The sequence below is a fragment of the Mizuhopecten yessoensis genome, unplaced genomic scaffold (assembly GCF_002113885.1).
Source record: "Mizuhopecten yessoensis strain PY_sf001 unplaced genomic scaffold, ASM211388v2 scaffold5229, whole genome shotgun sequence".
Classification (NCBI taxonomy): Eukaryota; Metazoa; Mollusca; class Bivalvia; order Pectinida; family Pectinidae; genus Mizuhopecten; species Mizuhopecten yessoensis.
Genome location: NW_018405944.1, coordinates 2,146,287 through 2,155,782, shown reverse-complemented (window position 1 = coordinate 2,155,782; position 9,496 = coordinate 2,146,287). Strand labels below are relative to the sequence as shown.

The 9,496-nt window shown below is 33.2% G+C and overlaps 1 protein-coding gene across 1 annotated transcript in view; it reads left to right on the top strand.

Moving 5' to 3' along the window:
* LOC110450491 overlaps positions 1 to 9,496 on the top strand; it is a 14,773-nt gene continuing 5,277 nt past the window's right edge. The window contains exon 1 of the mRNA XM_021498044.1: positions 1 to 205. The gene's annotated coding sequence lies outside the window, so the exon portion shown is untranslated. The remainder of the gene's footprint in view (positions 206 to 9,496) is intronic.

Here is a 9,496-nt window from a genome sequence, read left to right as displayed (position 1 = left end):
TCCATGCTTTATTTTTCTATGCTGGCCTATATTTGAACAACATACTATGTACTGAGGTCATATGTCTCTCCACACACGTGTATATATATACGGTACTATCGTGACTTGCCGGGTACTTTACTGTAGACATTTATAGATCTAACAGGTAGAGTGTCGAGGGTACGTATACCCGGAATATACACAGGCGGCTTTTGTGTCAAATCAGGTAAGTCATAATTGGATTTTTTTGTTGGACTACATCAGAATTAGAGGTATATTGTTAAGGGAGGATATCGGTGATGATTAAAACCGGTGTTATAAGCATATTATTATACAAGTAATATCGAGAAGCGCCATACACATATTCACGCATAAAGTATATGTATGTATAGTAGGAACTTGACGTGTTATTATCATTAAATATACCGTGTATGTAATTATGTTAGGGTATGGTTGGGAATATTTTATGATCATGCAGTTATATGAGTGATCATAAGTAATATGTTAAAATACGATAGAAGTCATAATCGTCAAATGTATGTACGAACGAACATGTACGTATGCATGTATGTATGCATGTATGTATGTATGCATGTATGTATGTATGTATATGTATGTATGTATATGTATGTATGTATATGTATGTATGTATATGTATGTATGTATGCATGCATGTGTGTATATTTAAAGACATGATAGGGTTATTATTATCAAAGCGTGGTCTTTATGTCACGATGTAATTTCTGTGATAGAAACTATACTTTATAATCATAATTGTAACATCAACGGTACATCTGTCTTCAGTAAGATGTCTTTGAAAATGAACGTCAAACACACATATAGGATTGCGAAATATAATATTTCGAAATAGAGTATGTTAAAATTAAATACCCCATACAACGTATCTAGGAATATGACTTTATTAAACACCGTACCAAACTGTAATCTTAAGGTTAGGTATTTGTAGTTAGGACTATTATAAGAAAGTTAATGTCTTTTGAAATATTAACTTAATTAGACATAAAATACATCTCTGTTATATTTTGTTGAACTAAAATAAACATATCAATGCGATCCTGCCACAGTTTTTTAGATTGCATTTCACAATTTCGTAGTAATAATTATTTGAATGTTTGACCTTCATACGAAAGCTTTTAAAAGTTATGGTATGTTATCGCCCTATCAACAAATGTGAATTTATTACCACAAGTTCGATCCAAGCCTATGTCTGGGACCATTAGGTCTATTGAATGATTACTGCGAAATCAATATAACCTGAAATTGTATTCATGTGTGTTCGTTGGTAATACCTCAATCTGCATATTGGATGAAGTATATGTTCGTGTCCCAGGTACATGTAGCATTGTTAGCTTACAATGTGTTGCTAGAGATTGACTGTCGCTGAGATATATCCACTCTCAGTGGCCAACGTTTTGTTAAAGACAGTTTTGCTGGTGATCGTGTTAAATTTTTATAAAAATTTAAGATATGATTATAAAACAGATGTCGTGGTTAAACATGGCCGGATTGATAACTTATATTGCAAAAGAAAAAAAATGAATTACAGGGATGTTCAATCATAATTACCGTTCGAAAAGTACGGATGTGCAATTATTTACAGGGGTTCGATATCGAACTTGGATTTGTGCTATGCTCATTAGTGTGAATTGTGGCTTCGTTGTCAATATACAGATTATCTAGTTAAGCACGTGATTTTACTTGGAATTGCCCTAAATCTACATGGGAGTTTTCATCAATGAAGCATAAGGCGATTACTCTTTCGGAACATCTGTTCTTTTTCCCCCCTTGTACTTTTTCAATGGTGTTCATGTAAATAGTTTATATGGTAATTTTTTGCACTAGTGTCATCGATGAGGAGTTAGAATTACAGTTTTCTTCACATTTATGTATATTTGGTTGTCATACAAGCCAAACTCAGTATACGGGAATCATCATACCATGTGCAACAGTAGGTGAGCACCCGACTTCGTTTCTGTTAGTGAGAGTTTAGGAAGTTTTCCTCTGATATCCGATTGGCAGTTTTGATATCTGAATGTTTTAATTTTTAATTCGATTTTATCGTTGTGAGTTTGGCACTGTTATTTTCTGTTTATGTTAAGCATTCGGCTTAGGCATTACAAAGACGTGTATCCAAGGTATGCGGTTTGCTCTGTGCCGTTGTTAACTTTCTTACCGTGAGTTGTAGGCAGTTGCTTGCTTCTAACCGGCATAAATGTATTATGGCATAAGCTGCCTTTAGCTTACAATAGCATACGATATATTCTGAGAGGAAAAAGAAGGTCAGGTGTGAATAATTGATAATGCGTTTGGTTTATGACCAAGATATATAATACTGTCAGTAAGTTGACAAATGTTTCAAATCTTTGTATTTGGTAATTTAGGCACTTGGATGTTGAATTATTGGTTAAGAGACTTACACAATTGCTGTTATATGTTAATAATCATCCCACAAAACAACAACTGAATATGTGGGTGTGAAAGACCGAGACTTCTGAGAGACAAGAAGCGTTGCTAATTGGAAATGAACAGGTCAACTCTAGATATAGAAATAATATTGGTTAGGTCTTAGATGGTTGCTATCGAGTTATAGAAGGGATTGCATCAGTGGATCAACGTAGTTTTCCAGCTGTATGTAGTTATATTCAAGGATTAATTTGAATATATTTTTTATGTTAGCGAGATATAACACAAAAAACCGAAGCGGTTTATGATGAGAGTACACTCTGTTTTTTGTGTTATAGCTCCATAACATAAAAAATATATAATCAAGTAAATCCTTATAATTTTATCTACTTTACACAATGCCTGTTGAAATCCACTTTTATTGATGGACTCTTTTCTCTTTGAAATCAAAAGCGACGTTACAAACGGCGACGTCATTTTTTACGTTATGGGCTGATAACATACATTTTTAAGCCAATGAAAATGCTTGTTACAAGCAAGATTAAATTATATACATATGTATTTGCGTTAAGGTAGAGTCCTTTGTTATCACATGGATTCTTCTTATTCAAAGGTTCGAGGCCTCCAAAAGCTATATTTTAGGTGAAGTATTCGAATTGTTTACATCTCTTATGTCATAAAAGTCGCAAAAAACTGCCAACATTTATCAGAAAGTTCAAAAACCTGGTCCCAGGTGGAACTTTTATTGTTTTAATTGTCATCAAAAGACATCACATATTCATTTGATTAGCTGGTAATATACTGTATTTGATAATCAGATGTCTGTATGATTAAAATCATGCTATAACTAGAAACAGGCATTGATAAAAATGACCTTGGTGCCACCAGTTGTAACATTGTTAAAGTGACCGAAGAAACTAAATCAGTAAGCTAATATCCACTCTTATATTTTTGATCCGCTGAGTTTTCGACTCGCCAAATTTATATATATGGTAATTTCAAACGAATTCGCCCAGTGTATAAGTTGTTGTTTTAAATCTCTTGATCTTCATCCATCAAAATGTCCACCCTGTTTAGAGTTTGCCTTTCTTAATAACAAGCGAAGATAAAACAGGAAGAAATTTCTCATTCCATAGAAAGTAGAGATATTTGGGTGTTTTTAATTTAACCAAAAACAAATGCAAAAATGAAATGAAGCAATAAAAAATACATAAGATAAAATAAAATGTAAATGTATAAAGAAATAAATAATAATTACGATATTACGATAAAGAAATAATAATATTATGAAAGAAAAATGAATGAATCATTAAAATGGAAAGTAGATTCCCTGTCTAATCCGATAGTAAATCAATCAATCTTAGGTCACAGAATTTTCAAAACATTCATTATACCATGTATCAATGATGAAGTCAACTTTTCGTTTTACTCTAGTTATGTCTTGCTCGAGTCAAAGTTCAACCAAATCCCAGTCATTGAATGTCTAATTAGTAAAACAAACGTATGTTAATGTAAGGAATGTCACGTAGGTTTAGTTCGATCTAATTTAGATATCTTCCTCCCAGGATGTAAAAATATATATTCGAGACGATCAGGTATACTCATGTTCACCCGATAAGCATACAAATCTAGCGGTGTATTATATATATTATTAGTTTAATGATACAATGTACCTTGTAGATTCAAAAGCCATTGTTAGATTTTAAGCTATGTCTTTTTTAATCGTGGTCATGTTGGTTGATGATTTAAAATCTACACGAATATCTTTCTATAAATATTTGAAATATATCTTTGGCATAGCCTTGAATATGATATACATTGTGTCAATTCTCACTTATTTAATGAGTTCAGAAACGATAGAAATTGTTCATGAATTCGGTAATAAATAATTCAAGGGACATTACAGCAATACGGATATGGCATTGTACTTATTTTAGCGAACTGAAATTCTCAGCACATCAATGAATTTTAACAGGTAAACGCATTAATGACTTGGCGAACTCATTAGATATACTTTATAAAACTGTAAACAAGAACTGCAATTAGCGCAAATATAATTCAATACAATATTTAGGGGGCGAAGGGCACTAAAAAATATTTCCGCTAAGTTATGTATAATAGCTCGTTATGCTATACACAATTTGTGGGTTTCTTGCAACGTTGAGTTGACGTACTCGTCAACAGAACCAACTGGTATTGACACAGCATTAAGTTTTTGGTTTTCAAATTGTCAAATATAGTTACTGTTAGATACATTTAACAGTACGATCTCCACTCTTTGAATTTTTCCTAGAATGGTTTTTATCACGTGGTTTACCCTTTAGTTTTCGCAATGGATGCTGGAAGCAAGACAGCTGAATATATAAAAAGAAATAGCAGAAAGAGAAAACACCAATACAGCTGGTCACAGAAAATTGAGAGTTTAAATAAGAGAGAGAAAAAAAGAAACAAAAGTAGAAACAATGAACAAGAACTAGTCTGAAAAGTGACCTGTCTCTATACGCCAATATAAACCGGTCATATCATAACTCAAAGTGTCAGTGACCGGATTGTCCGACCAGACGACACTGATCTTACTCTTTGACTCTGATAAGCACCTATTACAATTCGAAAGATTAGATACTCACACGATGTTTCTTGATGGTAGAACCTGCAAGCGGTTCAGTGATACAGTGCTGGCAGATATAATAAAATTGTGTTTAGTAAAGATTGGCTGATAGTTATATTCATCTAAATGTTGAAGGTAGATCGACAGAGGCGTTTTACCAAGTAAAGTCATTTATAACCCATTACACAGCATGCTTGTAGAGATTTACAAAGACTGTATTTAACCTTATTCAGTGTAGGGGCAGGGGCGATGTTCCGAAATAATACTGACCTCAAACAATGTGTGAATCCTAATGTGTCGTCCACATGTTTTGGCTAGAGTGATGTTTGCATTGTACTGTGGGGGGTGGGTAAACCTGTAACCTTTGTACTGGAAAAACTGGAAAAACAGACCTCGATTTCCTCTAAAACACTGTCTTGATAGTGGTACAGGTAGATTAATGGTGACTGACATATCGAGGCCTGGCTGTGTCAATATTAACTCTACCCTGGTATTATAGACTTTTGTTTGGTTGAACCTGTAAGCCACGTTTATTTTATATCCAATTGATGACTGTTTTCTCTTTGGGTTGCTGTATGGATTTATATAATTTTTAGAAAATCGTTATTCAGTTTGGTTTTACATACATGTACCAATATTTGTGTTCCCAACGACACGCACAAATATCTACCGCAAGACTGAATACCTATTCATTAGATATGCAAAATACTTGCCAATCCTTAAGACTATCAATATAACATTTCTATACAAGGTATTATTAACTTAACCGCACGATAAGCCAATATTTGATTTTGTAAGAAACAATCGGTCGTTTGCGATTTTTGTATGATTTATTATTTTAAAAACCAGTTCATCTAAAGCTTTTCATACTACCTCCACTACGAGGAGACCACCTTCTTATTGTAGTTATTTTATTATATTTACATTCTTGATGTTTGTTCTGTATACGAATTTATCAACTGAAAACAACTGTCATTAGACTATGAATACACTATGATAATACAACGATTATCGTGCAACCAGTCAGCTGATTTCACACACAATGACCACTTCATATTACTACGCATAGTACCGTTTCTGAGAAGAGTTATTTCCCCTTCTCCGAGATAACGTAGTTGCCAGAAATAATGATAAACATTACAAAAATCATAAATGGTGCACCATTGTACTATTATTTTTATTCTTTCTAATTTTAAATTAAAAAAAATACTTATCACATTGTCGTATTAAATGCTGATGTGCTCACAGACTTTTTAACAATTAACCGTCCGGCTGGATAATACCCGCGACATTGAACTCAGAGAAATTTGTTATGACACAGGGCACTTCATCCACCAGCCTATCATCATTTACAAATTCAACTGCTGTACATTTAAATGAGCTCTATGCCTACTGCCGACGGGTGCTCGACCGACGAGTGACCTGGATGGTTATCATGGTGACCGATGATTTGAAATAGTGCGGACACAAACTTTTTTAAATATATAATATGCGGTGTTCATTATGCAAAATGAAACAATATCCAATAAGATCAACTGTAAAAAATGAAAGGAATATTAAGTGTTGATTATTATTAGATTCTAGATATATCTTTTTCTTTTTAACAAAATCAGCTGATCGGCGGAAGAAACAGAAGTCGAACATTTGAAGTTTGTGTGTAGGCTGGAGTTTCGGCTGTTCCCTTTTTATGGTTTCCTGTCCGATACTTATATTAGAAATATCAAATTTACAAAAGGTGTGGTCATTTCTTTTAATTTTAGTTCATCGTAACGTAAATATATGAATTAAATAGATTTATTTTCATGTACATTGCGGCAATGAATAGCAGTAGATGATCTACATATCGTCCGAGGAACGCTACCGCGCTCCACAGGATATGTAGATTCAGCTACTGCTATAAATCCATTCAATCCCTATGTGAATGAAAACTGAACAAAGAAACCACCTGTGACTCACCCATGGTGGTCTCTTGTTTCACTTTCGTCCGAATTTCTTTCCGATTTAAAATGTGTGTCCAAAATCATTTTCGGCAATATTTCGTTCTTGGAAAGATATTTATCATTATGGTTATTATTCCAGTTTCAGAAGTTTTGATTATTCAGTATATAACACCAGTAAAAAGAAAACAATTTAAAGCGAAAAAAAACAACAAAATGAACACAACTATTTTGAGACAGTTTCGGACATTGGCTAGGCCTATGCTACTGTAAGAAGTCGTTAAACCAATATTTTGTTTATGTTAATGTAAAGTATCAGGCTATTAATACGGCGCATTCTATAAGATTTAGGTACACTCTATACAAGTGAAAGCTTACATAAATCTCGGGAACATATTTTTACAGTCGACCTTGAAAAAACTTTAAATTCTTTCAAAGGCATTTTATAACGCATGAACAGATTGCTGTGTAGATAAAATTGCTCGTATTTGATTAGGAATTAAATTTTATTAAAAAATAGGAATATTTTATATAAATACCGAAAAGTCTTTCTTAAATATCCTAACTTTTTTTAAAATTTTAATTTTATATCTGTGAACACTGTTGTCGTATTTTAATTGATGTGTGACTTTTAATGCTTATTGAGGTGATCACTATATTCCTCCTAAATATATAGAAGTGACTGATGTTACACATTGTGAAATAAAGCCGTTCAACATATTATGCAATGCACTGCAATTGTGTTAACGTTAAGAATGAACTTTATGTACTAGTGCGTCGACATACAATGACGGGGTAGATATCAAAGTAGATACGACGAGACAAGCATAGGAACCAAGGCGACACCAAAACAAATGGAAAGACAACATAGGCCGTAATCGCGCGTTAGACTATAAGAAACAATACATGTCACGCTTGATACAAATGTCTTCATTATTATTATTATTATTTTTTTTTTTTGATCCAGTAATAAAAAAGATTCCACTTGGTCCAGACAAAGCTAACCTGGTTGTCACATTATCCAGTCATTCTTTCAGGAGACACATTGTTACCTCCAATCTTTTAACAATTCAGCCACTGCTATTTGAAATACAGACGACTGACTAAAATGGCTCCATTGTAGTAAAATCTTTTCAAGTTCTTTCGTCTTAAATACTGCCTTAATTTGTTCATCAATGATGTCCTTTTTCATTCTTTCTGTCCAAATTACTACATGCATTTCATTAGGTATATCACCGAATACCTTTATAGTACCAAACGTGGCGATGTTTTTTGTTATGTTTCAAACAAAATTAACACTCATCGTCTTTGTGTGTATAACAGAAGTGTAGTTGTTATTAGCCTCATTCCTTTTATCTCGAAGTATTTAATTCGAGATACCGAGGTTCATTGTTGTTGGTATGATAAAGTGTATATGCTCACCGTTGTTGATGGTATCATTTTAAAATAATGAGGTTGGTGTGTTTGCACACCATTGTAGAAATGTCTATATCGACATAACGAAGTCGGTATGATATTTTCCTCTGTTCACTGTTATCGAAAGTACCATTTAAACATATCAAGATTGGCGTTTAATTTATGTTACATTCGTATGTTCACCGTTGTTGACAGTATCATTTCAAAATAACGAGGTTTGTGTGTTTGCACACCGTTGTAGAAATGTCTATATCGACATAACAAATTCGGTATAATATCTTCCTCTGTTCACTGTTGTCGAAAGTACCATTAAAACATAACAAGATTGGCGTTTAATTTGTGTTACATTCGTATGTTCACCGTTGTTGACAGTATCATTTCAAAATAACTAGGTTTGTGTGTGTGCACACCGTTGTAGAAATGTCTATATCGACATAACGAAGTCGGTATGATATTTTCCTCTGTTCCCTGTTACTGAAAGTTTAATTTCGACACAACGAGGTTCGTCTGTATAATTTATTAATATTTTCAATGTTGTTGAAAGAGCTACTTCCAGAACGATTCGAAACGACAAATGTAGTAAACAATTTAAAATAATCGGATGTATGAAACACTTTTCACAAGGGTCATAATCTTTCAACTTTCAAATATAAACAAAATGACTTTAAACAAAATTGTAATAATTTGTCTTCATAAATTTTATTAACTAGGAAGTGACTGATTGCCTAAAACAAGACATATGTATGGTCGTTTCTCGGGGGGAAAAAGGTTATAAGGCGTTTTTCATGTAAAGCCGCCAATGTTTTACATATGAAAAAGTCCTTTGTTTTCTGAGAAAGACGATTAAATAAAAAACAATTTCATTTTATTAATAAGCTGTGTTTTAAATAAAACAAGGTTACCGCGAGCGGTATATAATACGCCCGTCACACATTGAATGAGCAGTTGTTTGTATGATTGAAATATATGAAGTATTTGTGAATAATTGATATTAAAAGAGAAATCATTCAACATAACTGGTAGATCAATGAGTGCAATACAACATCATGGAACGCATGCATCGCATTAATGAAACCAAGGGTAATAACTCCAGTAATTACGGTCGGATAATGGCGGTTATCGAACTTGTCCG